The sequence below is a fragment of the Eschscholzia californica genome, unplaced genomic scaffold (assembly GCF_041429995.1).
Source record: "Eschscholzia californica isolate CP2 unplaced genomic scaffold, dmEscCali1.0.p SCAF_6, whole genome shotgun sequence".
Taxonomy (NCBI): Eukaryota; Viridiplantae; Streptophyta; class Magnoliopsida; order Ranunculales; family Papaveraceae; genus Eschscholzia; species Eschscholzia californica.
In genome coordinates, this window is record NW_028238483.1 from 15,886,164 (window position 1) to 15,911,872 (window position 25,709).

General features: G+C 39.4%; 1 long non-coding RNA gene across 1 annotated transcript; it reads right to left on the bottom strand.

The window, feature by feature from the left end:
- Positions 1 to 10,777: 10,777 nt before the first annotated feature.
- LOC147531991 (uncharacterized) lies at positions 10,778 to 21,808 on the bottom strand. Its single transcript, XR_015228154.1, has 3 exons — positions 20,182 to 21,808; positions 18,278 to 20,129; positions 10,778 to 11,583 (listed from the first exon to the last, which is right to left on the bottom strand). It is a non-coding gene; the product is annotated as an uncharacterized LOC147531991 (long non-coding RNA).
- Between the last annotated feature and the right edge of the window lie 3,901 nt (positions 21,809 to 25,709).

Genomic DNA, 25,709 nt, shown 5'->3' on the forward strand with positions numbered 1-25,709 from the left:
CCTAGTGGCTATTGAAGTTGAGCACACGAGATCAAATGAGCTCTTTTTATAAAGTTGCGAGGTTGAGTAGCTCTTCACTCTACTCAGAGTCAGCGCAGAAGAGTACGCTCGAAGGTAATAGAAAGGCTCAGAAATCTCACAAGGGTTAAGTCTCCACTAATGATTAATCTAGTTCTCTCGGAACCGTCTACCCTTCACTTCCATAATACTCACATGGCTAGCACACAGACGACCTCAAGACTCGAAATTCATGAAGAAACTTTTAACAACCGGATAGTACGATCAACTCGACTCTATAACTATTAACAAGCCAAAAACAACCATTAGACTCACATTTTCGGTCCAAAGTTAAAAAAAAAAAAATTTGAACCCTCTTGAATTTTCGAAATGAAGGACTTAGCAAAAGTTCTTCCCTATCCCCAAACTTAAACCGAACATTGTCCCCAATGTTCTGAAGACTATGCCCAAAATAAAAAGATGAGAGGAAAGATATTACCAGACTCTACTGTCCTATATCAGAAGCATGGGTTGCCTCCCAAAAAGCGTTAAATTTATCGTCTTCAGCCGGACGAAAAAGAAAAGAAAAGTTACTGTAAACCTACTGGATTAAGGGTTGATGACTCCCCATACAATAGTAATCGGAAGATTTGAGGGTCAACCCAAAAAATGATGTATCCAGGAAGGTTCAGTCTCACATCCACGAACTGATATGACGGTTTAAGTGAGACTTCCGATGTGAACGAGCTATCCCCAAACTTAGATGAAACTACAATCATTAAGTTTGGTACTACACCCGAAAGAGTATAGACCTGATAAAAAGGGTCTATGTATGAATGAAAAACTGGGTGTGGAACTGCAAACCTATATCCAATGGACCATATACACAAAAATCTAGAGGACTCTCGGGGACAAATGAACTTATACTCTTTTGGTCTGTTATAGACCACCCTATTGGTTTCTCCAAAGATGGAGACGACTCTGGGTTAGGCTGATTGGAGTCCTCTTCTGATGGGTGAGGTGTCTCTAAAGTTGACACCAAATTTGGCTCTGAGATTATGAGGAGTTTAGCTTTAGCTTCCCACTTTGCAGTATCCATCAATGGGGTTGAATCTAGTAAAAGATTGACCTCATTGATACTGCTCTCCTCATCCAAATCGAAGCCAAAATGGGCCAATAATGCTTCCAACGGATCATCTGCTAGAGTTTTTGGTAGCAATGGGACCATTTTTTTGTTTTTTTTTTTTTGAAAAGAGTAACGAAACTACGAAGATCCTAAGGAAAACAACAAAGCAAGCAAGTTGACTCCACCAAGCAACCTAGACACAATCTAGACGACCGAGTAGTTTTTTTCACCTAAAAATTGATCTAGATAGCTTCTATTTCTTTCCAAAGCTTGAACTATGATTCTTATAAGGAGTTACTCCGTCACAGTACAACGATCAAGCAATTGTGTGCTTGGATCGTTCCCTCTTCCTGGGAAAACTCCAAATACTAATCGAGTTCTAGATTTGTCAAGAATGTCCTATAAGCTCGTTACCCTTGGCCAATGTCTAAATCGATTTTTAATTTTAAGTGAGGCTTGGGATCGCGCAATGTTGTTACCTAGATGGGCAAGAGACCGGTGATGAAATCCGACTCCTATCTAGTAATGGGTTAATGCCTTTACTAATATGATAATTAAACTAACAGTTCGACAATCAATTAAGCAAGCAAAAACATCACAAGTACCCACTTACAGGAGATTCGTGGGTGATCTAGAAGTTACCTCCCGTTCAAAACGGGCGACGACCTTTGTAGACGACCCGGGCCACTTTTCCCGCAAGTGTGCGAACCCGAGGCTTCTTAGTTTCGGTTACAAAATTAAAAGCCCTCCAATTTAGGGTCAAAACAATAAAGTCCTTAATACAAAACAAAAAAATAAAGAAATACAAAAAAGTTTATAACACTCTCTCACCAAAATAAAATAAAATACTAAAATAACTAAAATCTAAAAAGGTCTTCTTTGATGTCCTTCTCCTTGATGCTCCCTCCCTTTAGCTCCTTTGTGAATCTACACCATGAAAGGAAAAGCAAGTCAAAGTAATCAAAAGAGACAAAAATAAAAATAAAAAAAAACCAATTCAAGATTGAAAATAAAATTAAACTTATCCCCGGCAACGGCGCCAAAAACTTGATAGGCCTAAAATTAGGTCTATTCCCCAAGTGTAGGGGTCAAGTTATAGTATTTATAATAAGATCGAGTATCGTTCCAAAGGACAAGCTATTTTACCTAAATCTTGAATTAAACCCCCTTTCAATTTTTCGGTTTGATTTGGAAACTATTTTAAAAAAAGAAAGCAATACTAATAGACTAATAAAAATGAAATCAAGGTGAGAAAAAGGATCTAGGGTTTTCGATTTCACCACATAAATGGACCACTTAAGATAAGCATTCAAGCAACAAATCACCTTTTTTTTTATAACTCAAAACCTAGATTAATGAACTAATTAGGTTTCGGATGATATTCTTTAATAACACGATTCAAAATTAATAATGTTTGATTGACTATCATATAAAACCAAATTTCTAAACTATCATTCATTATCTAAAAGGCATATCTCATCTAATAACTCAATAAAAGCATGAAATATCTAATTATAATACATGAATGATAAAAAAATCATAGAATTAACAAGAAATGACAATCAATAGGCATTGAAGCTCAATATAAGGATTCATTGATTAATAACATATCTTAAAATTAGCCCAAATATGGGTTTCCTCTACACCCTAGATACAAGATTAGCTACTCATGGAATCTAAAGTAATATTCATTGAATTTATAAAGTAAATGGAATTACAAAAGATAAATGAAAAGAAATCACCAAATGAGATCTAGATCCATTGCTCCATTTGCCTCCATTTTTATGTCCAATATTAGCTCCAAATGTTCCAAGAATATTACCCAAAACTCCAAATAATAGCTTTTTAGAAGATGAAAGAAGAGAAATTTAGAAGAGAGATGGAAGAAGAAGAGATTTTAGAGAAGAAGTGATGGAGAAATTAGAAGGTTAGAAGAAGAAATTAGAAGTAGAAAGAAATTAGAAAGAAGAGATGAAGGTGGTAGAGAAAGTAGAAGAAAAGAATGGAGGCTAGGGTTTTTAGTTTAGAAGAGGTAGAGAGAAAAGTGGCTTAGAAATTAGAGAAGGAAGCCTTTTGAGAGGGTTTTCAAGTCTAGAGAGAAATGAAAGAGGTAGAGATTTATTTATAGATGGGTTAATGGCTAGGGTTTTAGGAGTTAATTGGGAGAAAATGGGAGAAAGAGGGTTAAAATAGGAAGTTTGGGTTGCTTTCTACTCAAGAAATGATTTCTTATTGGTTGAACATAAAGTGAGACAAAAAGGAGGGGCATTTCTGTAAATTCAGGAACTGAAAAGTGGGAAAAGAGGGGACCACATGTTGCTGTCCGGTTTGTGCATCCCACCAGCCAGAATGGTGCCCGAAATGTCCCACCAGTCTACATTGTTTGACTCCAACTTTGACTATGCATATCTCACTCTTCCGGACTCCGAATTGACTTCCGTTTTCTCCTACGGCCTCGTCTTGGACTCTACTTTTCACCCATGCACTGACCTTGGCCAAATTTACCAGAATACCCTTGTGTCCAAAAGACCAAAATGCCCTTCAAGTAACTTTTTCTCATTTTTTACCGTTTTTCACACCTAACTCCGCAAAAGACACCTAATCATAAAAACCAACCATTTTATTATAATAAAGACTCGAAATGAACTAACTTGGCTAAATTAAGCGATTCGTTCATGTTCATTAAGTAGGCCCTGAACATACCTTGGAACTGGTGAGGTTTTAAGAAGACTGTTGTCTGTCTTCTATAGAGGGCGGCCTTCCACCCTCGGGCTCACGTAGATGATCTCTTTGAGTCTACCTCATCGTAGGCGCTGACCCCTTACTCGGGTTCGAAATCATTAAGAACTTTGGGAAGTTCATCCTCATCGTCATCAGCAGCTAAACACTATATAGTCCATCTCAATAGGACCACCATTACGGTAATGGATATATTAGCTATCGGTGCATTCATCAAGTCCGTCTCATTAGAACCACCACAAAGGGCTATGAATGCATTAAGAACCTTAGGCTCATCCTTAGGTCAAACTCTGACCCCTCAATAGAGCTCTGCTAGTTCTACTTTAGCTGGCTCCGCTCTACGTCACAGGAATGGAAAATTAGCACCGAGGCTTCAGCCCCATTCCCTTAGACGTCTCGAGAACTAGTCTCCTCGTTAAGCCTTTAGTAAGTGGGTATGCCAGATTCTGTTCTGACCTCACATAATCCAAGGCTATTACACCATTTTTCAGCATATGGTTTACTGCAGCATGCCTTATCCTGATGTGTCTCTTCTTGCCATTGAACACATTATTCTTTGCAACTGCAATGGCAGCCTGTGAGTCACAATGAAGAGAAATTGGTATAGTTTCCCTTCCCCATTGTGGTACGTCTCCCAAGAGACTCCTCAACCACCCTGCTTCCTGACTTGTCAGTTCAAGAGCGATAAACTCTGACTCCATAGTGGAACGCGCTCTGCATGTCTTTTTGGAAGACTTCCATGATACAACACCTCCACCCAACATAAAAACATAACCACTAGTTGAACTGACTTCATCATTGTCAGTGACCCAGTTAGCATCACAATAGCCTTCCAGCACTGCTAGGAACTTTCCATAATGCAGGCCTAGATCAATTGTGCCTCTTAAATACTTAAGCAGACGATGAAGTGCTCTCTAGTGTTTCTCACTAGGGTTATGTGTGTATCTACTGAGTCTATTTACCGCGAATACAATGTCAGGTCTGGTGTGATTCATCAGAAACATCACACTTTCTATGATCTTAGCATACTAAGATTGTGAGACACATGATCCTTCATTCTTCACCAGAGTTGTGCTAGGGTCATAGGGGGTTCTCACAGGATTCACATCATAGGAGTTGAACTTTCTCAGTATCTGTTCAACATAATGAGGTTGACTTAGAGAGATGTCATCTTGGGTTCTTTTGATTTTGACCCCTAGTATGACATCTGCCTCTCCTAAGTCTTTTATCTCAAACTTAGATGACAGAAAGGTTTTTACCTCATTCACATCATCTTCATTGGCACCAAAGATGAGCATGTCATCAACATACAAACATATGATGACATATCCAAACTTACACTGTTTAGAATATACACATGAGTCTGAGTTATTCACAGTGAAGTCATTCTCAACATGGTATCATCGAATTTCTCATACAATTTCTTGGGTGTCTGTTTTAGACCATAGAGGGACTTCTTCAGTCTACATACCTTGCTCTCCTTACCAGGGATTACGAATCCCTCTGGTTGAGACATATAACTCTCCTCATCTAAATCTTCATCAGGAAGGTTGTTTTAACATCCATTTGATGTATTACCAGTGATGTGAAATCTAGTGAACCTAAATACTAGGCTAATTAGATCAAATTAAAACTCGCAAGTGTACGAACCGTATGTAAATATGACAAGAATTACGAGGTCGATCCCACGAAGATTTGTTTGGAATTATAGTCTAAACCTAAAACTAACTAATAAATTAGGAGAGAAAATAGTTGATTTTGAGAATTATTTTAGAAACTAAGAATTGAAATTTAGAAAATAAAATAAAGTTGTGATGAAAATCTATAAGTTGGTAAATCTAGGATATTGGAATTCACCACTAACAATTATATTCAAATCTAATATCTAATTCAAATTATTATCTCTCTTTTATAACTCAAAAATTGTTAGAACTCAATCTTCAATTTTCGGAAGATAAAACAATAAAGAACCTTTTGTAATTAACTAAACCCATATCCCACTTCACTTAAAATATCATTCAATTAGGAACCAAGTTGTTAGTTTCTTAGGCTAACCGAAGTACGGCTAATTCAAAACATTAAAGCACATGAGAAGAGATAATAAAATAAATACGATATTAAAATCTAAATACTCATGTTAGGGTTTCATCATTTATCCTAGTGGGAGAGTTAGAAACCCATGAATATCAAAGACATGGTTGGATTAATGATAAGAGAAAAAGAATTGGAGAGAAAACACCTTTTTTCGCCTTTTTTTCCTTCTGCGCAGCCAAACAGAACCTTAGGGAAAATTATTTTCTCGTCTTCCCGAAAATGATTTCCAGGTGAGAAAATAATTTTGCTTCCCTGGTTTTTCTCTTTCCTTCTCTGTTTTCTCTTTATTTCTCTTTCCAAACTTCTCTTTTCTCTCTCTAAACAAATATTCTAACCTTTCTTTCTGTTATAACCGAGTATATGAAAAAAGAATAAGAAAAAGATGAAGTTTTAATGAAGTTTAATATTCAATCTTTCTCTCTCTACAGTATCTCTCTCTCTCTCTCTCAACTCAATCTATCTAACTTTCTCTTTCTCACTAAGAGAAGAATTAGAAGAAGAAGAAGAAAAGAAACAGAAACAGAAACAAAATCTCAAATTTATCTCTCTCTCTCTAGCTCTCGGCTCTAATGGTGGAGAGATGCTTTCTCTTCTCTCGGGTTCTTCTCTTTATAGGTTCTTCGAGTCGGCTTCTTCTCCTTTTGATTCTTTCCTTTTCTTTCTCTCTTTCTATTTTATCTCAGTCGGTCGGATTAGGAGTCGGCTTTGGTTTGCAGCAGCTCTCGGTTTTAAGAAAAAAAGAAGAAGATGATAGAGTCGGTTGGGATGTTATTTCCGATTCCGTGTACCTCTGGCGTGCCCGAGTGTAGCCCACACATTCCCTGGTCCATACGATTTAACTTCCTGGATGCGCGCCACATGTCCCTCTTGACTCTTGGTCCATTGGATTTGACTTTAAATTTGACTCGCTATATTTTACTCATCCGAACTCCGATTTGACTTCCGTTTTCTCCTACGAGTTCATCTTGGAATCTACTTTCCATCCGAGCACTAATATTGACCATGAAATCAGAATCAACAAATGACCAAAATACCCCTAGTCTGCATTTCTCCGACTTTTATCCGTTTTGCACACATAACTCCGAAAAAGGTACCTGAGTAGAAAAAGAGTTAATTCATGAGAGTAACTTGCCTAGATAGACTAACTTATCCAATTTAAGAGAATAAGATGGGACATTTTCATGTCTCATCAACCAGGTCATGCATGGAAGCAAACGCGATAAGTGACATAATTGTGGTGATTTTAATCACTGGGATTAGGTGTCAAAGTAGTCAAGTCCCTCTCTCTGTGTAAAACCTTTAATCACCAGTCTGGCTTTATACTTATCTATGGTCCCATCTGGCCTCATCTTTTTCTTAAAGATTCACTTACTGTTAATGGATTCACACCCTTTCGGTAAGTCAGCCAGCTCCGACGTATGATTGACTAAGATAGAGTCTAGCTCACTTTTTATGGCCTCTTTCCATAAGCTTGCATCTACTGAAGTTATGGCGTCATGATAAGTCTTTGGATCAGCCTCAATTAAGAAACTAGATACAAACTGATCGTTAAGTCAGTCTACACCTTCAGACAGAAAAGCAGTAATGAAATCGGGACCAAAAGATTTCTCTATCCTACGTCTTTTACTTTTCCTAAGCTCTGTTCCATCTTCTACACTATCAGTGATAGAACTAGATGGGAGCATACTATTAGGCACTTCTCCATGTATGGGTAAGTCAGTAAGTGACGAATCATTATGGGAATATTTTCAACAGGTAGTTTCAAAGGAAACTCATGTTCAAAAAATTCAGCATCTCTAGATTATGTTATTGTTTCATCTTCCAATAACATGAATATATATGCTGCACTATTTTGAGCATAACCAATAAATACAGAATCAACTGTCTTTGGTCCGACACTGATGATGTGGCGTGAAAATGCCACATTTAGGTCACTTAACTTTGATGGGTTAGTTCTTTTTGGGTTTTATTTCTAATTATTTATTTATTTTTATTGCTAGGTAGTTTATTTGGGGTTTGGCGTGTAATTCGGAATAAAGGGAGCGAATTATCACATTTTCATCTTATGCGGCAAAAGGGAAGAAAATAGAACCAGGGGTATTTTGGTCATTTTGGTAAAATCAGAAGTCAAACAACAAATGGAGTCAATGACGAGTCCGACAGTGAAAACGGAAGTCGGTCCGGAGTTCGGACGGAGAAGTTGTGAATGAAAGAAGCCGAGGTTCGGTCTTGAAACAAGGATTCTATGAAGGCACCCCCCTTGGTTCTAAATGTAGAGATAAGATGAAGGCACTCCCTTGCTTTAGAAAGAAGCCCAACCCCAAGAGCCCAAAGTGGAAGAGAATGATCGAGATTCTATGGGCACCCTTTTTGGTCCAAGTCAAGAGTCTTTAATGATGGACAAAGTGAAGGGTTTGAAGTAGTCTAAAGGGATCCTAAACTACTATTCATCATCTTCTTCACCAAGCAAGAGAGAGAAAGGAGGCTAAAGGTTAGGGTTTTCTTGTTCTTGAGTTTTAAGATTTGAAAGAGAGGGAAAAAAAAAGAAGGAGGAGTGCCGGCCAAAGCAAGGCCGGCAGCAGCTCGGGCTGCACTGCAGCAGCTCGAGCTGCTCGGGAAATCTGCACTCGAGTAGCTCGGGACAGCACGGCTGGAGCAGCATATGCCGGCAGGAGCAGCAACACGCATCCTTCAAGCTCGACAACAACTCAGACGGGACGAACATCAGCTTCCTCTCGGCAGCAGCTTCTCAAGCTCGGATCTTCACGAGACGCGACCTGCAGCTCGGACCTGCATGGGACGCGGCTGCAAGGCTCGAGACATCACCCTTTGGCCCGGATCTAGTGGATTTTGCCGGATACCATGGTTTTTGGCCGGATTTTGTTACTTTTCCAGCAACCTTCTTGGTCTGAAATCTTAGGGCTTTTACTACCCATCATCTTGGCTAGAAGAATGTAAAAAAAAAAAAAAAGGAAAAAAAAAGTTTGTTTATATGTGTTATTTTGTGTTTGTGTAAGTGTTATGAAAATAAAGTATCCAATGCAAGTAGTCAAGTTTAAAGGTTGTTTGAGTGTTCTTTTATCACTGAAGGCGTCGACATTCTCGGGATTTCATCATCTTCCATTCCATCACTTGTATCCATTTACCTTTAGGAGGCACTATTAGAGGGTAGAGTGGGTGAGAAGAGTGAGTTTGCTTCCCCAGTTCGTTAGTGACTATTTCCATTCCAAAGAGATCATTTCGTTTTATAACTTGTTATCCTCATTTAACTTTGTATGTGTTGAGTTTACTTTATTTCATGCTCACACATGACAGTGAACCATTACGATTCGATTTTGAGTGATTTCATGTTTAAGAACGTATGACCGTGAGGCTAAAGTTGAGGCGAAATGTGCTATGATAGGAAACAAGGTTTTGTTACTTTAGACTGAGATGATGCTCATGATGATGGGACGCTTGCATTTGAGTATAAAACTATTAGTGATGAGACTCTTAGCATGTTTTTGTGTTTATTGGTTTGATTCATATGTTTGACATACTTAAGTCTCTCACTTGTTGATCATCACCTTATTTGCATTGATAGTTGAACCCTTATGTCTCTTGGAAATCTAGAATTTTGTGGGTGTATTCACTGGAAACCCTCACGAGACAAAAATCGTCCTTTAGGGATAGGGTAACCTAAGGGTTTAAAGGCTTGTTGCATACGCTAAATGCAACCGGGAGTCCTCCGAAAGTGAGCTAGGTTTACTTTATTGTCTTGTTTTGTTTGTTTGCTCGAGGACTAGCAAATTCTAAGTTTGGGGATGTTAATGTGGCGTGAAAATGCCACATAGAGGTCACTTAACTTTGATGAGATAGTTCTTTTCGGGTTTTATTTCTAATTATTTATGTGTTTTTATTTGCTAGGTAGTTTATTTGGGGTTTGGCGTGTAATTCGGAATAAAGAGAGCGAATTATCACATTTTCATCTTATGCGGCAAAAGGGAAGAAAACAGCACCAGGGGTATTTTGGTCATTTTGGTCAAAATCAGAAGTCAAACAGCAAGTGGAGTCAATGACGAGTCCGACGGTGAAAACGGAAGTCGATTCGGAGTTCGGACGGATAAGTTATGAATGAAAGAAGTTGAGGTTCGGTCTTGAAACAAGGATTCTATGAAGGCACCCCCCCTTGGTTCTAAATGTAGAGACAAGATGAAGGCACTCCCTTACTTTAGAAAGAAGCCCAACCCCAAGAGCTCAAAGTGGAAGAGAATGATAGAGATTCTATGGGCACCCTTTTTGGTCCAAGTCAAGAGTCTTTAATGATGGACAAAGTGAAGGGTTTGAGTAGTCTAAAGGGATCCTAAACTACTATTCATCATCTTCTTCACCAAGCAAGAGAGAGAAAGGAGGCTAAAGGCTAGGGTTTTCTTGTTCTTGAGTTTTAGGATTTGAAAGAGAGGGAAAAAAAGAGAGATGAAGGAGGAGTGCCGGCCAAAGCAAGACCGGCCTAGTCTTAGCCGGCAGCAGCTCGAGCTGCTTGGGAAATCTTCACTCGAGTAGCTCGGGACAGCACGGCTAGAGCAGCATATGCCAGCAGGAGCAGCAGCATGCATCCTTCAAGCTCGACAACAACTCAGACGGGACGAACATCAGCTTCCTCTCGGCAGCAGCTTCTCAAGCTCGCATCTTCACGAGACGCGACCTGCAGCTCGGACTTACAGCTCGAACGTGCATGGGACGCGGTTGCAAGGCTCGGGACAACACCCTTTGGCCCGGATCTAGTTGATTTTGCCGGATACCATGGTTTTTGGCTTGAAACTTGGCCGGATTTTCTTACTTTTCCGGCAACCTTCTTGGTCCGAAACCTTAGGGCTTTTACTCCCCATCATCTTGGCTAGCTACCCATGCGGTTTGATTTGGTTTTGCTTTAGAAATTGCTAGAGAGAGAAAGCTAGGGTTTAGCTTTAATGGAGGTTGAGTTCTAAATGGAGAAGATGATGATGGTCGCTACGGGAACCCATAAATTTGCTAAGGGGAGATCGGCTGCACCTTAACTACTCATATTTTCCGACGATCTTAGCCTCGAACCACATCGAAAAAGGGGGATTCTCTAATCATTTCCTTTCCATTTCTTATTCAATCACCATGTTTAGCTAACTTTAGTGTGTCGATCATATGAGATGAAATGTGATGAATTCGTGATTATGTTAAATATGATTTGATGTTTTGATTATAAATTGATGTTCATTTATTTCGTATCGTTTTGATCGTATTTCCATGTGTCTTGTCAAGCACTTCGCATAGTTAATAGACAAAACGAATTATTCGATTTCGATTGTAGCCTAAGTCATAATTTCATGTGTCTTGTCATGCACTTCACATAGTTAGGCGACTAGACAACACCCTCGATGACTCGGGTTTAACCGATTATGATGTTTGTTTGACTAAGTATGATCTCCGGATATACGTAGTACTTAGAGACATCTACTTTAGGAGTCGAACATCGATTATACTTCGACACATTAGATTGGATCATATGTAGTCGTAGGTTTATCATTATGGATTCCCGGACTTCGACACCTCTCTCACCTATTTATTGCCTCCCGACTCTTGTTCCTCCGACTCTTCTCTCGAATCTCTCTCGTCTATTGACATTAGATTATCTAGTTAGCTTTACTTGTTTTCTTCTCTTATTACTTATTCATGTTAAAACCCCCCGCCTTAGTCTAAGTTAGATTGTGATACTTAAACCTTTGAACGAGACTCTGTCGATATCCAAACTACCTTCCTATCCTTGGATCGATCCCGACTTTGCCGAATTACTACTTGATACCTCCGCTTGGGTGTGCAACCTTTTCGGGTGCATCAACTGACTTTCCTAAAGTCAGGTATACCCACTTTGGCCAGACACCCCCACACTTTTAGAAATTTTCAGATTAGGTGCATAACCTTTCCATAATTCGTAAGGTGTTTTGTCTAGCCCTTTGTGAGGTACTCTGTTGAGTATGTGGCAGGCAGATAAGATCGCTTCCCCCCCCCCACAATTCATCGGGTAAGCCTGAGCTTAGAAGCATGGCGTTCATCATGTTTTTGAGTGTCCTATTTTTCCTCCCAGCAACACCATTCTGTTGTGGCGTATAAGGAGCACTAAATTCATGGATGATTCCATTTTTTCACAGAAGGATTTAAGGGTGTTAGAGTTATAGTCTCCTCCCCTGTCAGACCTAAATCTCTTTATTTTTCTGTCAAGTTGGTTTTCTACTTCAGCCTTATAATACAGAAAAGCTTCTTCAACTTCATCCTTAGACCTCGGGAGGTAAACTTTCGTGTACCTAGAGTAGTCATCTATGAAGGTAATGTCGTATCTCATACCTCCTCTACTAGCTAGGTTTCTGAAGTCAGCTAAGTCTGAGTGTACTAGTTCTAAAAGTTATGTCGTTCTAATTGTGACATTCTTAAAGGACAGTTTCGCGTGTTTAGCTTCTACACATATGGGACATCTAGTGTGATCATCAAGATCGTCCGCACTGATGATTCCATTCTCTTTAAGTTTCTTAATAGAAGCGTAATTAACGTGCCCTAATCTACCATGCCATAAATCAGAAGACTCAATGATATAAGCAGAACTAGAAGTATTATTAATTTCTGAATCGACGTTCACTACAAAAAGCCCCCACTCAGATATCCCTTCCCAACAAAGACCCCATTCTTAGAAATTACAATTTTATCAGACTTAAAAACTAATTTTAAAGCAGTTTTGTTGAGAAGAGATCCCGAGATCAGATTCCTCCTTAGGGTGGGCACGTAGAGAACATCGTTCAGAGACAGATTCTTTCCAGAGGTGAGTTTCAGAAGAACTTTTCCTTTGCCCATGATTCCAGCTTTTGCAGAGTTGCCCATGTAGACGCTGGATCCATCGTTCACCTCCTGGAAGGTCTGAAACATCTCTCTGTTTGCACACATATGCCTAGAAGCTCCTGTGTCTAGCACCCATTCATGTTTGCTCTCAACCAAACAAGTCTCGGCTACTGCAACAATGATTTCTTCAGGTTCAACAATATTCAGTACAACAGCGTTTAAGCGTTGGTCCTTCCTCAGGTGCGCTGGTATGCCTTATGTCCTGATTTTCCACAGACATAGCAGAGACCCTCTGATTTCTGGATCTTCGAGTTGGACTTGACTCCTCCAGTCTTACTCTTTCCAGACTTCTTCTTCTTCTTAATAGTTTTTGACCTGTCTTTGTTTCCAAAGGGAACAGATTTAACCAAGTTAGCAGTAGAGGAATTCAAAGAGAGGTTAGCAAACTTATCCTTGAGGCGATTCGCCTCTTCAGCCCTCATGTGACTCATCAGCTCCTGAAGGGACATGTCCTTCTTCTTGTGTTTCAGATGGTTTCTATAGTCACTCCAGGATTGAGGAAACTTTTCCAGCAGAACACTGGCTTGAAGGATTTCACATATCTTCATGCCTTCAGCAAGTATTTCAGCAACCAGGTTCTCATAGACATGAACCTACTCCATGATTGAAGAGTCATCGTTGATTTGGAACTGTAACCACTTTCCAACGATGTACTTCTTCCTTCCAGCATCGTCAGCTCCATATTTCTTTTGAAGGGTATCCCAGATATCCTTAGCAGGTTTGTAGTTGACAAACAAGTCGAAGAACTTGTTGTCCATATGATTCAGAAGATGTCCTCGAACGACTTTGTTGTCTTTCTGTTGCTTGACAACATCACCATTCGAAGTAGATGACTTGTCCTTAACAGGGGTAATATCGATGTCGATTGAAGAACCAGTGGATAAATCTTCGAACAGAATATAATAAACTTCGAGTTATTCGAAGAAGATAAACAGCTTCTGTGACCACCTCTTGTAGTTAGTTCCATCAAGAGGGATCATCTTTGACATATCAGGTAGGGTTTTGAGATTAACAGCAGCCATTGATCATAAATTCACTTTCAAATTGTTGGAAATATGGGGTAGATCAATGGAACTGTCGGGTAGAAAAGAACTTATTCACTGTGTCGTGGTATGGAGGCCACTGCCTTGAAAGTAATTTCGGAGTAACCGGGGTGCTAGTTACTTGATTCCGATCACTCCTTAAGGATTGACCACAGCTTACTTCCTCTGTCTGCACTAACAGAGATAGTAATGGAGATAACAGGACTCGTAAACTTAAACAGTCAGAAAGAGGAAGATAGCCGAAATTAAGTTGTGTATTTTCTCTCTTGATTTCAGCCAGTATATATAGCCTCTGACAAAACCCTAACTGCCTAGGAAACGTGGTAGAGAAGTTAAGGGAGTAGGAGATAAACTCGGAAACTAATTTGATTAACCCTACGAGATCAGTTAGAGATATACTCAAATACTGATTAGGTTAATCCCACCGACTTAGTCAAAATCCGAGTTTAAGTAAAACTACTCTTCGTGGCAAAAGGGTCTTTTCACTATAAGCTCCCGAGCTCCCAAGCACACGAGCACACGGGCTCACGGGAACACGGGCTCACAGGCCACGGGCCACGACCCAAAGGTCCAAAGGCCCATAAGCCCAAATAGCCCAAATTGGTTAAAAGCCCAAATGCCTTACATGTGTGCACGTGCGTGTGGGAGCCTTCTCTATTCCACCATGTGCTTTACAATGAGTTGTCAAACAACTTATTATAAGACACCTTTAGTTTCACTTGTTGGAAGATGTGAGACATTAATTGTCTAGAGAAAGAAAGCTTTGAATGTCATCTTCCTTGTAGAGGTGGACCCCACTCATGTGCTAACGAGAAGACCAATAGTCTTGACTAGTAGTGAGTGGGTGAAGCTGACTCTCAATTAATTATTAGATGATAATGGACCCAATCATTATATAAACCCAACATATGGTACATCCTTATCAAAGTATTAATATTATAAGCCTAATTACAGTTTCTTGGTTAGGTTTTTGAATTGATTTTGTTGATCTCGAAGCTGGGAAGTCTAATATTTATGAGGGACTGTCAATTTATTCAAGAAGGTTCAATTAATGGTCAATGAACAAATGATATGATTTTTTTTTTAGGTAGAACTTATATGGGACACGCATTATAATTGGAAGATGCAATTATGCTTCAATAAACAAATAAAAATAACTAAACAAGCACTTGCATTAAAATACTTCCATCCCTCAGCAAAGGGTGATTGTGCAAATTAGTTCCTGCTGGAAGCACCAACGAGTATGGAACCGTGTCATCCTTTTCGACCTATTCAATGAAGATAGTGTGAAGTTCTTTTAAAATTACGACCATTAGCCCATAGCAGAACAATTAAGTTACATGCTCTTGTTCTACATAGCAACATTACTACCAATTTATCTTATCGTAAGACTTCTCTAAGTCCGCTTTGATTACTAGACCCTTGCCATCTTTCTTCCTCCTAGACTTTTTTTTTTTTTTTTGTTGAATAGCTAATAATATATTAAACAACAAGAGTTCTATTACAGTACATATTTGCAATAAAATAAGGGATATTCTTCCATGTCTGCGTTTTATTCCTCTTCCTCGCCCACTTTGCCAATTTGTCTGCCGCTTGATTCAATTTCCTGTTGACATAAGAAAATTTAACAGATTCCAGCCTGGGTATGATTTCCTTTATTTTTTGTATATTCTTCTTGGTTTGCCATTGTATTTCATTTCTGTTTTTCTGTAAGTTTTGGATCACATTAATATTGTCACTTTCTATTATAATTTTTCTGTAGTTGTGGGCCAACGCCCATTCCATTCCTTTTAAAATGGCTATAGATTCGCATTCCTCTGCGTTTCTACTTCTGGTGGTTGATGCGTGAGCTTCTATGTATATTGATTCATTGTTGTGTATAATGAGGCCAAAGCCTGCGATTTCATTGATGTTAGTAAATGATGCATCTACATTTATTTTTACCCAGCCTAACATTGGCGGTATCCATTTATCTTGCGTCTTCTTGGTATTGTTTTGGGTATTCCTCGTATATTGAGGAAAATTGATTATCATTGATGTTATCTGTTCTAAGGAATTGATTTCATGCTGAAAGCAATGATCGCATCTAATTTTCCATATATTCCACATTATTGTCGCCAAGTGAATGCCATTGTGGATTTGACTAGCTTCAGGGGTATGATCCCATGTGAAAATCCAATCTCGAATTGAAGGAATCCGTTCTGAGATGATATTAAAGTAAAACCAAATGTTTTTTACCAAAGGACAATGTAGAAGTGCATGCTCCAATGTTTCTACCACATTGCAGTTAGGGCAATTCAGATTATTATCGATGTATTTTCCTATTCTTTCCCGCACCGGGAGGGCTTTGACGCATATTTTCCAAATAAATAATTTAATTCTTGGCACCACCTGGAGGGACCAGATAAAGTTCCAGTTGGGTGCCAGAGGAAGAGGAGAATTCATGCTGGTGGAAAGATTTTGGTACATCGATTTGACTGAGAAGTTCCCTGATTTGGTAAGGGACCACCTAAGTTGGTCCTCATTGGTACTGTCTATTGATGTGGCGTGAAAATGCCACATTTAGGTCACTCAACTTTGATTAGTTGGTTCTTTTCGAGTTTTATTTCTAATTATTTATATGTTTTTATTGCTAGGTAGTTTATTTGGGGTTTGGCGTGTAATTCGGAATAAAAATAGCGAATTATCACATTTTCATCTCATGCGACCAAAGGAAAGAAAAGAGCACCAGGGGTATTTTGGTCAAAATCAGGGATCAAATGACAAGTGGAGTCAAGGCGAGTTCAACGGTGAAAACGGAAGTCAATTCCGAGTTCGAACGTGGAAGTTATGGAAGATAGAAGCTAGAGTTGTAGACATATGATGAAGGCACCTCCTTGGTCTCAATCAAAGCCCAAGTCCAAAGAAGAAGAAAAGATATAGAATTTATGAGCACTCCCCTAGTTTTAATGAAAACTAAGTCAAGTCTTGGAGGCTTAGTCAAGTCAAGACTTGGAGACTTAGTCAAGTCAAGACTTGGAGACTTAGTCAAGTCAAGGGTTTGAAGAGAGGGGTTGGAAAGTCTTTGGGGGTCATCTTCTATCTTCTCTAAGTCTGAGTTTGGGGGAGAGAAAAAAAAAGCAGGAAGCTAGGGTTTTTTTTGTTTGTTCTTGGTGTTCTTGAATTTTGAAGGAAGGCCGGAAAGAGGGAGTAGGTGCCGGCCAAGCTAGGCCGGCCAACACTAAAGCCGGCCGAGCTTGGTCGGCTCGGTTTGAAGAAGCTCGGGAGCATCACTTGAACCGGCCGACAGTACAAGGGAAGCCGCACAGCAGCTGTGGTTTCGGGTCTTCTTCACGCCGGAACAACAGCTCGACCGGAACTTCACCATAACTCGGGTCTTAACCAGTCACACGGGAGCTCACATCAGCTAGGGTCTTCATCTTCTCGGCTTGGTTGGCAGAGGGCTTTGGTCGAATCTTCAAGAACCAACCGAGTGGAAGCTAGATTTTCAAAACTTGGCCGGATCTTCTAGGGTTATTCCGGCCACTTTTTTAGCCGGAAACCGTAGGGGTTTTAGTGGGGATCCTATTTCCATGATGTTCTTGTGATTTTCTTATGTTTTGGTGTTGAATTTCCTAGAGAGAGAAAGCTTGAACTAAGCTCTAATGGTGGATGGAGTTTGAGAGGAAGAAGATGACTAAGGCTATGGGGCATTCTGGTTTTGCTTTGGGACACCCAATTTGCAATTCTAACGGGAATCTATATTCTGCTAAGGGGAGATCGGCTGCACCTTGATACTTATATTTCCCGATGATCCTAGCCTCGTGCCATATCGAAAAAGGGGGATTCTCGCTTTAACTCATGTCTTTCTTTATCTTATTTCCATTCATTACTCGTTTTGCCATGTTTAGCTAAATCTCGTGTGTCGAATACGGGATGAAAGTGACGAACTTGCGATTGTTTATGTGAGGATTTAATGTTTGATAATAAATTTGTGTTCTCTTATTTCGATTATTTGTTCAATCGTTTTTCATGTGTCTTATCAATTACTTCGCATAGTTAATCGATTAGGCAAAGTGATCGATATCGATCATAGTCTAGATCCAAATTTCATGTGTCTTGTCATGCACTTCACATAGTTAGGCGGCTAGACGACATTTTCGATGATTCGGTTTTAATTGTTTGGGGAGTTTGTTTGACTAAGTATTATCTCCGGACATACGTAGTGCTTATGAACATCCACCGTAGGAATCGAGACTAGGTTTGTATCAATATATTCGATTGGACCGTAAATAGTTGTAGGTTCACCACAACGGATTCTCGGACCTCGACACTTCTCTCACTTATTTGTTGCCTCCCTACTCTTATTCCTTCAACTCATCTCTCGAATCTCTCTCACCCTCTCACATTGATATTTTAGTTTGTTTTACTTCCTTTATTCTCTTAGTGCTTATTCGTTTAAAAACCTTTCATTATCTTCATTTACTTGCGCTTTTGTCTAAGTAAGCCTTTGACATCTGAACCGACGAATAAGACCATTCGATATCCAAACTACATTCCTATCCTTGGATCGATCCCGGCTTTGCCGGATTACTACTTGATACCTCCGCTTGGGTGTGCAACCTTTTCGGGTGCATCAAGTTTTTGGCGCCGCTGCCGGGGATAGGTTTAGTAGTTTAGATATCGTTTACGTGTTTTATTCATTAGTTTAGTGTTGTTTGCTTACTTGGACGTTTATTTTCTTTGTTTTTTTTTTTTAGTTTCTTTTTAATTCTTGTTTTCTTTGAGGTACTTATCCAAGGAGCTTTAAAGGACGAAAGCAAACAAGTTTGGGGATAAAAAGGTAGAGACAAGAAAAGGGAAGAGGATCCAATTGTGGTAACAAACGCCACCTCTAGTATCGTTCTCTAACCTTTACCTATTTGAGCAGCTTAAGTGCATTTGCATCTTGTCTATTATTGATAGTTGTAGTCGAATTGAACACGTGTGATTGCTTGCATTTTTGTAATTGTGCTTCAATGGATGTTAATGGGAATGATAGTTGGAATGATGGGTATGAGGTTCATCGACCGCTTAGAAGTCTTAGGGACTACCTTGAACCCAATATGGCTAGCATACCTTCATGCATCATATTTCCGAGTAATGTGTGTAATTTAGACATAGACCCTGAGATTATTCCATTACTTCCTATATTTCGAGGCTTAGAGAATGAAGATCCATATTTTCATTTGAGAGAGTTCGATGAGATTTGCTCGATACTCCCAATCAATGGAGAACTTGAGGGAATCGCTAAGCTCAAGTTATTTCCGTTTTCATTAAAAGAAAAGTCGAAGATATGGTTTCATTCTTTAAGGCCTAGGACTATAAGAAGTTGGGATGAGATGACTAGGGTGTTTTTGAAAAAGTTCTTTCCCGCTCATCGAACCACCACCTTAAGAAGAGAAATTATGAACTTTGAGCAAGACAAAGAGGAGACCTTCTTTAGGTGTTGGGAGAGATTTAAAGACCTCCTTCTCGCATGTCCACATCATAACTACGAAACATGGAGGGTCATCGGATTCTTTTACGATGGCTTGACGTCCAAAATGAAACACTTCGTGGAAGTTATGTGCAACGGAGAGTTTATGAGTAAAAATCCTAATGAGGCTTGGGAGTATCTCGACCTCTTAGCGGACAAGGCCCAAGATTGGGACACACCCGTTAAGAGTAACGAAGATATAGCCGAAGGAGACCATTACTCAAAAGGAGGCATATGCTTTTTCAAGAAAAATGGGGAAGTACATGATAAAATTTTCAACGTGTCTCGGAAAGAATTTACAGATATGCATGATGGTGATTTAGTGATTGATAGTGTTTGTAGCATTTGTGCAAGTCGAGAACACCTAACGGGTGAATGCCCTCCTATTTCTCTTTGTCGAGATGTATCATTAGGGTGCACAAATGTCGTAGACACGTATATGAAGCCCGTAGGTTCAAGGAGTGATGCCTTTACAAATGATTATGAGAATCTTCAAGAGCCCTTAGTTGGTTTCACTTATGCATCTCATCATGAGAGGACTCTTGAAGATGTTTCGAAATCATTTTATGAGGTAGAAACTCAGATTAGCCAAAACACCTTGCACGCCCTTAAAGAGATGGAAGCAAAATTGAAAGACATCGAGAAAGGGGTTTCAGAACCCCAAACTCCAACAAATCCTAAGGGTACAGGTGAGGGTAATACACCTAGTGCCAATGTTAAGTCCAACTCCATTCTCGAAATTGATGAAATGATTAACTTAGAGACTCCCATGACGGTAGACATACCCGAGGATCGTACGATTTTTGAGAATGGTGGTGGGCATAACGAGGTTTTTCAGTCGAAATCTGAGTCTAAACCAGTTGATAGACCTAAACCCTCATTCTCTCAACAATTATTGCCTACCTGTGATATATATATGCTTGCACCGGTAGTTCAAAGGGACAATACTATTAATGCTCAGGAGGACCATAACAACATGACTAGTTTGATTCCTGAGACCTTTGTAGATCATTTTGGTGAAATGCATGCCCCCTCTGTTATTTTATCAAACTTTGTTGCCTTGTCATCATCCAAGTTTGGGGATTACCTCTTATTTTTTGCCGTCTCACGTATAAACCCATACCATTACATTGTTGTGAGACGGTTCTTACCAGTTAAAACTTTCGTATGGGTAGACCCCCAAATATTTCGTCTTTTGTTATATGATTGGTTGGTCTATTGAGATGGGTTTGATGTTTGTGGGTATCATCTCTGAAAACCCTCCACGAGACCTAACTCGTGCTCTTGTGAAAGCAAGAGAATCAATGACTAATTGCATGGTTCGATGCAATCGAGTGATCCTGCGTGAGTGGTCATTTTTATGTTGTCATGCTTATGCTTCATTCTTATGTTTTATATTGATGTGTTAGGAGTGTTTCTCACTTTGTATACTTTTGGGACGTGGTTCGTTCCAAGTTTGGGGATGGCGATGGGCTTATCATCAACTTGGAACTCGAATACACAAGTCTTGGTAGTATAAATTTCTATCTCCGCCGGCTATGGTAATATCCTTCCACTCTTCTCTTTAACTTATTATACCTCTTATCTTTTGGTGAGTATATGCTTAGTACATTGAGGACAATGTTAGTTTTAAGTTTGGGGATGGGGATACGACCATTTAGTCGCATGACATCATGACCTTAGGTTTCAAAAGACAAGAGGGTTCAACAAATTGACCAAATTTGAAAATTTTTTTGGGTAGATTTGGTATGATTCTAGTGGTATTCTTAAGTATGTTGATGCATATGGCTCTTTCTCGATAAATCTTATGCATGCTCTTAGTCTTTTCATGAATGTTGAGTCCTTTAGTGTTCGTGTGCTATCATGTGAGTATCATCTTAAGGAAGAAGGAACACTTCTAAGTGACCTAAAATAGTCATTAGTGGAGACTTAAACCCATGTGAGATATCTGAGCCTTTTTATTGCCTTTGAGTGTACTCTTCCGCGCTAACTCCGAGTAGAATGAAGAGCTACTCAACTTCGCAACTTTTAATAGAGCTTAGACGATCTCATGAGCTCAACTTCCTTAACCACTAGGAGTGACATCAGGATAGCGAATAAACCTTACTCTTGTAGTCCATGAAACCCGATAATAGTGTCAACTTTAGGGAAACGGATACTCCACCATCCATTCATCATACTACTCTCGGGAATGAAGGCATGAAAAGTAAAGAAAAAGGATGTGAAAGCAAAATGTGAAAGTAAAGGTGATTTGTTGAGAATACTAGTTGTACTTTTGTTTTGGTGTTTGGGTATGTGTGTAAAAAAGAAAAGAAAGGGAAAGAAAGTGAAAAAGAAAAAAAAAACGAAAAAAAACGAAAAAGAAAAGAAAGTGAAAAGAAGAAAAAAGAAAGAAAAAAAAAAAAAAAAAAATTTGGTTATGTGTTATTTTGTGTTTGTGTAAGTGTTATGAAAATAAAGTATTCAATGCAAGAAGTTAAGTTTAAAGGTTGTTTGAGTGTTCTTTTATCGTTGAAGGCGTCGACATTCTCGGGATTTCATCATCTTCCATTCCATCACTTGTATCCGTTGACCTTTAGGAGACATTATTAGAGGGTAGAGTGGGTGAGAAGAGTGAGTGAGCTTCCCCATTCCGTTAGTGGTTATTTCCATTCCTAAGAGATCATTTCGTTTTATAACTTGTTATCCTCATTTAATTTTGTTGTGTTGAGTTTAGTTTATTCCATGCTCACACCTGAAAGTGAACCTTCACGATTCGATTTTGAGTGATTTCATGTTTAAGAGCGTATGACTGTGAGGCTAAAGTCGAGGCGAAATGTGCTATGATAGGAAACAAGGTTTTGTTACTTTAGCCTTGGATGATACTCATGATGATGGGATACTTACATGTGAGTATAAAACTATTAGTGAGGAGACTCTTAGCATGCTTTTGTGTTTATTGGTTTGGTTCATATGTTTGACATACTTAAGTCTCTCACTTGTTGATCGTTACCTTATTTGCATTGATAGTTCAACTCTTTTATCTCTTGGAATCTTGAACTTTGTGGGTGTATTCACTGGAAACCCTCACGAGACAAAACTCGTCCTTTAGGGGTAACCTAAGGGTTTAAAGGCTTGTTGCATACGCTAAATGCAACCGGGATGCCTCCGAAAGTGAGTTAGGTTTACTTTATTATCTTGTTTTGTTTGTTTGCTCGAGGACTAGCAAATTCTAAGTTTGGGGATGTTGACGTGGCGTGAAAATGCCACATTTAGGTCACTCAACTTTGATTAGTTGGTTCTTTTCGAGTTTTATTTCTAATTATTTATATGTTTTTATTGCTAGGTAGTTTATTTGGGGTTTGGCGTGTAATTCGGAATAAAAATAGCGAATTATCACATTTTCATCTCATGCGACCAAAGGAAAGAAAAGAGCACCAGGGGTATTTTGGTCAAAATCAGGGATCAAATGACAAGTAGAGTCAAGGCGAGTTCAACGGTGAAAACGGAAGTCAATTCCGAGTTCGAACGTGGAAGTTATGGAAGATAGAAGCTAGAGTTGTAGACATATGATGAAGGCACCTCCTTGGTCTCAATCAAAGCCCAAGTCCAAAGAAGAAGAAAAGATATAGAATTTATGAGCACTCCCCTAGTTTTAATGAAAACTAAGTCAAGTCTTGGAGGCTTAGTCAAGTCAAGACTTGGAGACTTAGTCAAGTCAAGACTTGGAGACTTAGTCAAGTCAAGGGTTTGAAGAGAGGGGTTGGAAAGTCTTTGGGGGTCATCTTCTATCTTCTCTAAGTCTGAGTTTGGGGGAGAGAAAAAAAAAAGCAGGAAGCTAGGGTTTTTTTTGTTTGTTCTTGGTGTTCTTGAATTTTGAAGGAAGGAGGGAAAGAGGGAGTAGGTGCCGGCCAACACTAAGGCCGGCCGAGCTTGGTCGGCTCGGTTTGAAGAAGCTCGGGAGCATCACTTGAACCGGCCGACAGTACAAGGGAAGCCGCACAGCAGCTGTGGTTTCGGGTCTTCTTCACGCCGGAACAACAGCTCGACCGGAACTTCACCATAACTCGGGTCTTAACCAGTCACACGGGAGCTCACATCAGCTAGGGTCTTCATCTTCTCGGCTTGGTTGGCAGAGGGCTTTGGTCGAATCTTCAAGAACCAACCGAGTGGAAGCTAGATTTTCAAAACTTGGCCGGATCTTCTAGGGTTATTCCGGCCACTTTTTTAGCCGGAAATCGTAGGGGTTTTAGTGGGGATCCTATTTCCATGATGTTCTTGTGATTTTCTTATGTTTTGGTGTTGAATTTCCTAGAGAGAGAAAGCTTGAACTAAGCTCTAATGGTGGATGGAGTTTGAGAGGAAGAAGATGACTAAGGCTATGGGGCATTCTGGTTTTGCTTTGGGACACCCAATTTGCAATTCTAACGGGAATCTATATTCTGCTAAGGGGAGATCGGCTGCACCTTGATACTTATATTTCCCGATGATCCTAGCCTCGTGCCATATCGAAAAAGGGGGATTCTCACTTTAACTCATGTCTTTCTTTATCTTATTTCCATTCATTACTCGTTTTGCCATGTTTAGCTAAATCTCGTGTGTCGAATACGGGATGAAAGTGACGAACTTGCGATTGTTTATGTGAGGATTTAATGTTTGATAATAAATTTGTGTTCTCTTATTTCGATTATTTGTTCAATCGTTTTTCATGTGTCTTATCAATTACTTCGCATAGTTAATCGATTAGGCAAAGTGATCGATATCGATCATAGTCTAGATCCACATTTTCGATGATTTGGTTTTAATTGTTTGGGGAGTTTGTTTGACTAAGTATTATCTCCGGACATACGTAGTGCTTATGAACATCCACCGTAGGAATCGAGACTAGGTTTGTATCAATATATTCGATTGGACCGTAAATAGTTGTAGGTTCACCACAACGGATTCTCGGACCTCGACACTTCTCTCACTTATTTGTTGCCTCCCTACTCTTATTCCTTCAACTCATCTCTCGAATCTCTCTCGCCCTCTCACATTGATATTTTAGTTTGTTTTACTTCCTTTATTCTCTTAGTGCTTATTCGTTTAAAAACCTTTCATTATCTTCATTTACTTGCGCTTTTGTCTAAGTAAGCCTTTGATATCTGAACCGACGAATAAGACCATTCGATATCCAAACTACATTCCTATCCTCTGATCGATCCCGGCTTTGCCGGATTACTACTTGATACCTCCGCTTGGGTGTGCAACCTTTTCGGGTGCATCATCTATAGGGATGGACAGGATTAAATTTTTTATTTTTTCATCGAATGTATTATTCAGAAGATTTACATTCCACTGGTTCCTCTCTATGAGTTGAGAAACCTTAGTAATCTGAGAGTTGTGGATATTATCCGGGGGGTTGTTAAGAGATGGAATCCAATTGTCTTTCCATATCTCTATGTTCTTCCCATTTTGTACCTCCCAAAACGAGTGTTTATCAATGTTATGCAGATGTTTACTAATGTTTTTCCAGTGCCACGAGTGATGCGGCTTCGCTAAATTCGGGTGATCGCTATTATTATAATATTTAGATTTAAGGAATTGAACCCATATAGCTTTGGGCTCTGATTTGATCTTCCAAGCTAGTTTACTTAACATCGCTTGGTTATCCAATTCCGTATTGTGAATGCCTAGCCCGCCCATCTTTTTGGGGTACAAATGGAAGACCAACTTTTGGTGCAAATGCCCTTTGACCTCCTAGACTTCATTAGTTCATTTGTAATGAGGACCCCACCCAAAAAATGTCTTCTACCCACAAATGTCACGTATCTGTAATGAAAGAAGGTTTTTGGTTTAACGTGATTTTTTTGTTAGTGGCTTAACTCACGCTTTGGCCGTATATGCTCATGTGGTACAACTATCAACTTCTAGTTTTTTAACAACAAACAAGTTGGGTGAACATTATGGTGTCGTTTGGCAACGCAAAAGTAAAAGTACTTTTGCTTGTAGTAAAAGTTCCTTAACTTATAAAAAATAGAAAATAACATAAAGTTAGTTTGGAAAGCCACTTGCTTATAAGTCAAATACCAAAAAAGTCAGTTTGGTAATATTGTTAATATTTTGGGTTAATTCCCTAATGGCCCCCAACTTTGTGACCAGCTTCCCGCTTGGCCCCCTAAATTAGCAAAAATTCCCATATGGCCCCCTTTTTCCGTTAACTTTAACTTTCCGTCATTCTCTCTCCTCCATCTCTTTTTCTCTCTCTGCCAAGTCACGCCACATCATCTACCACGCCACATCATCATCTTCTCGGGCATAGGTCGCCGGCCGGCCAAATTTTCGGCCGGCGACC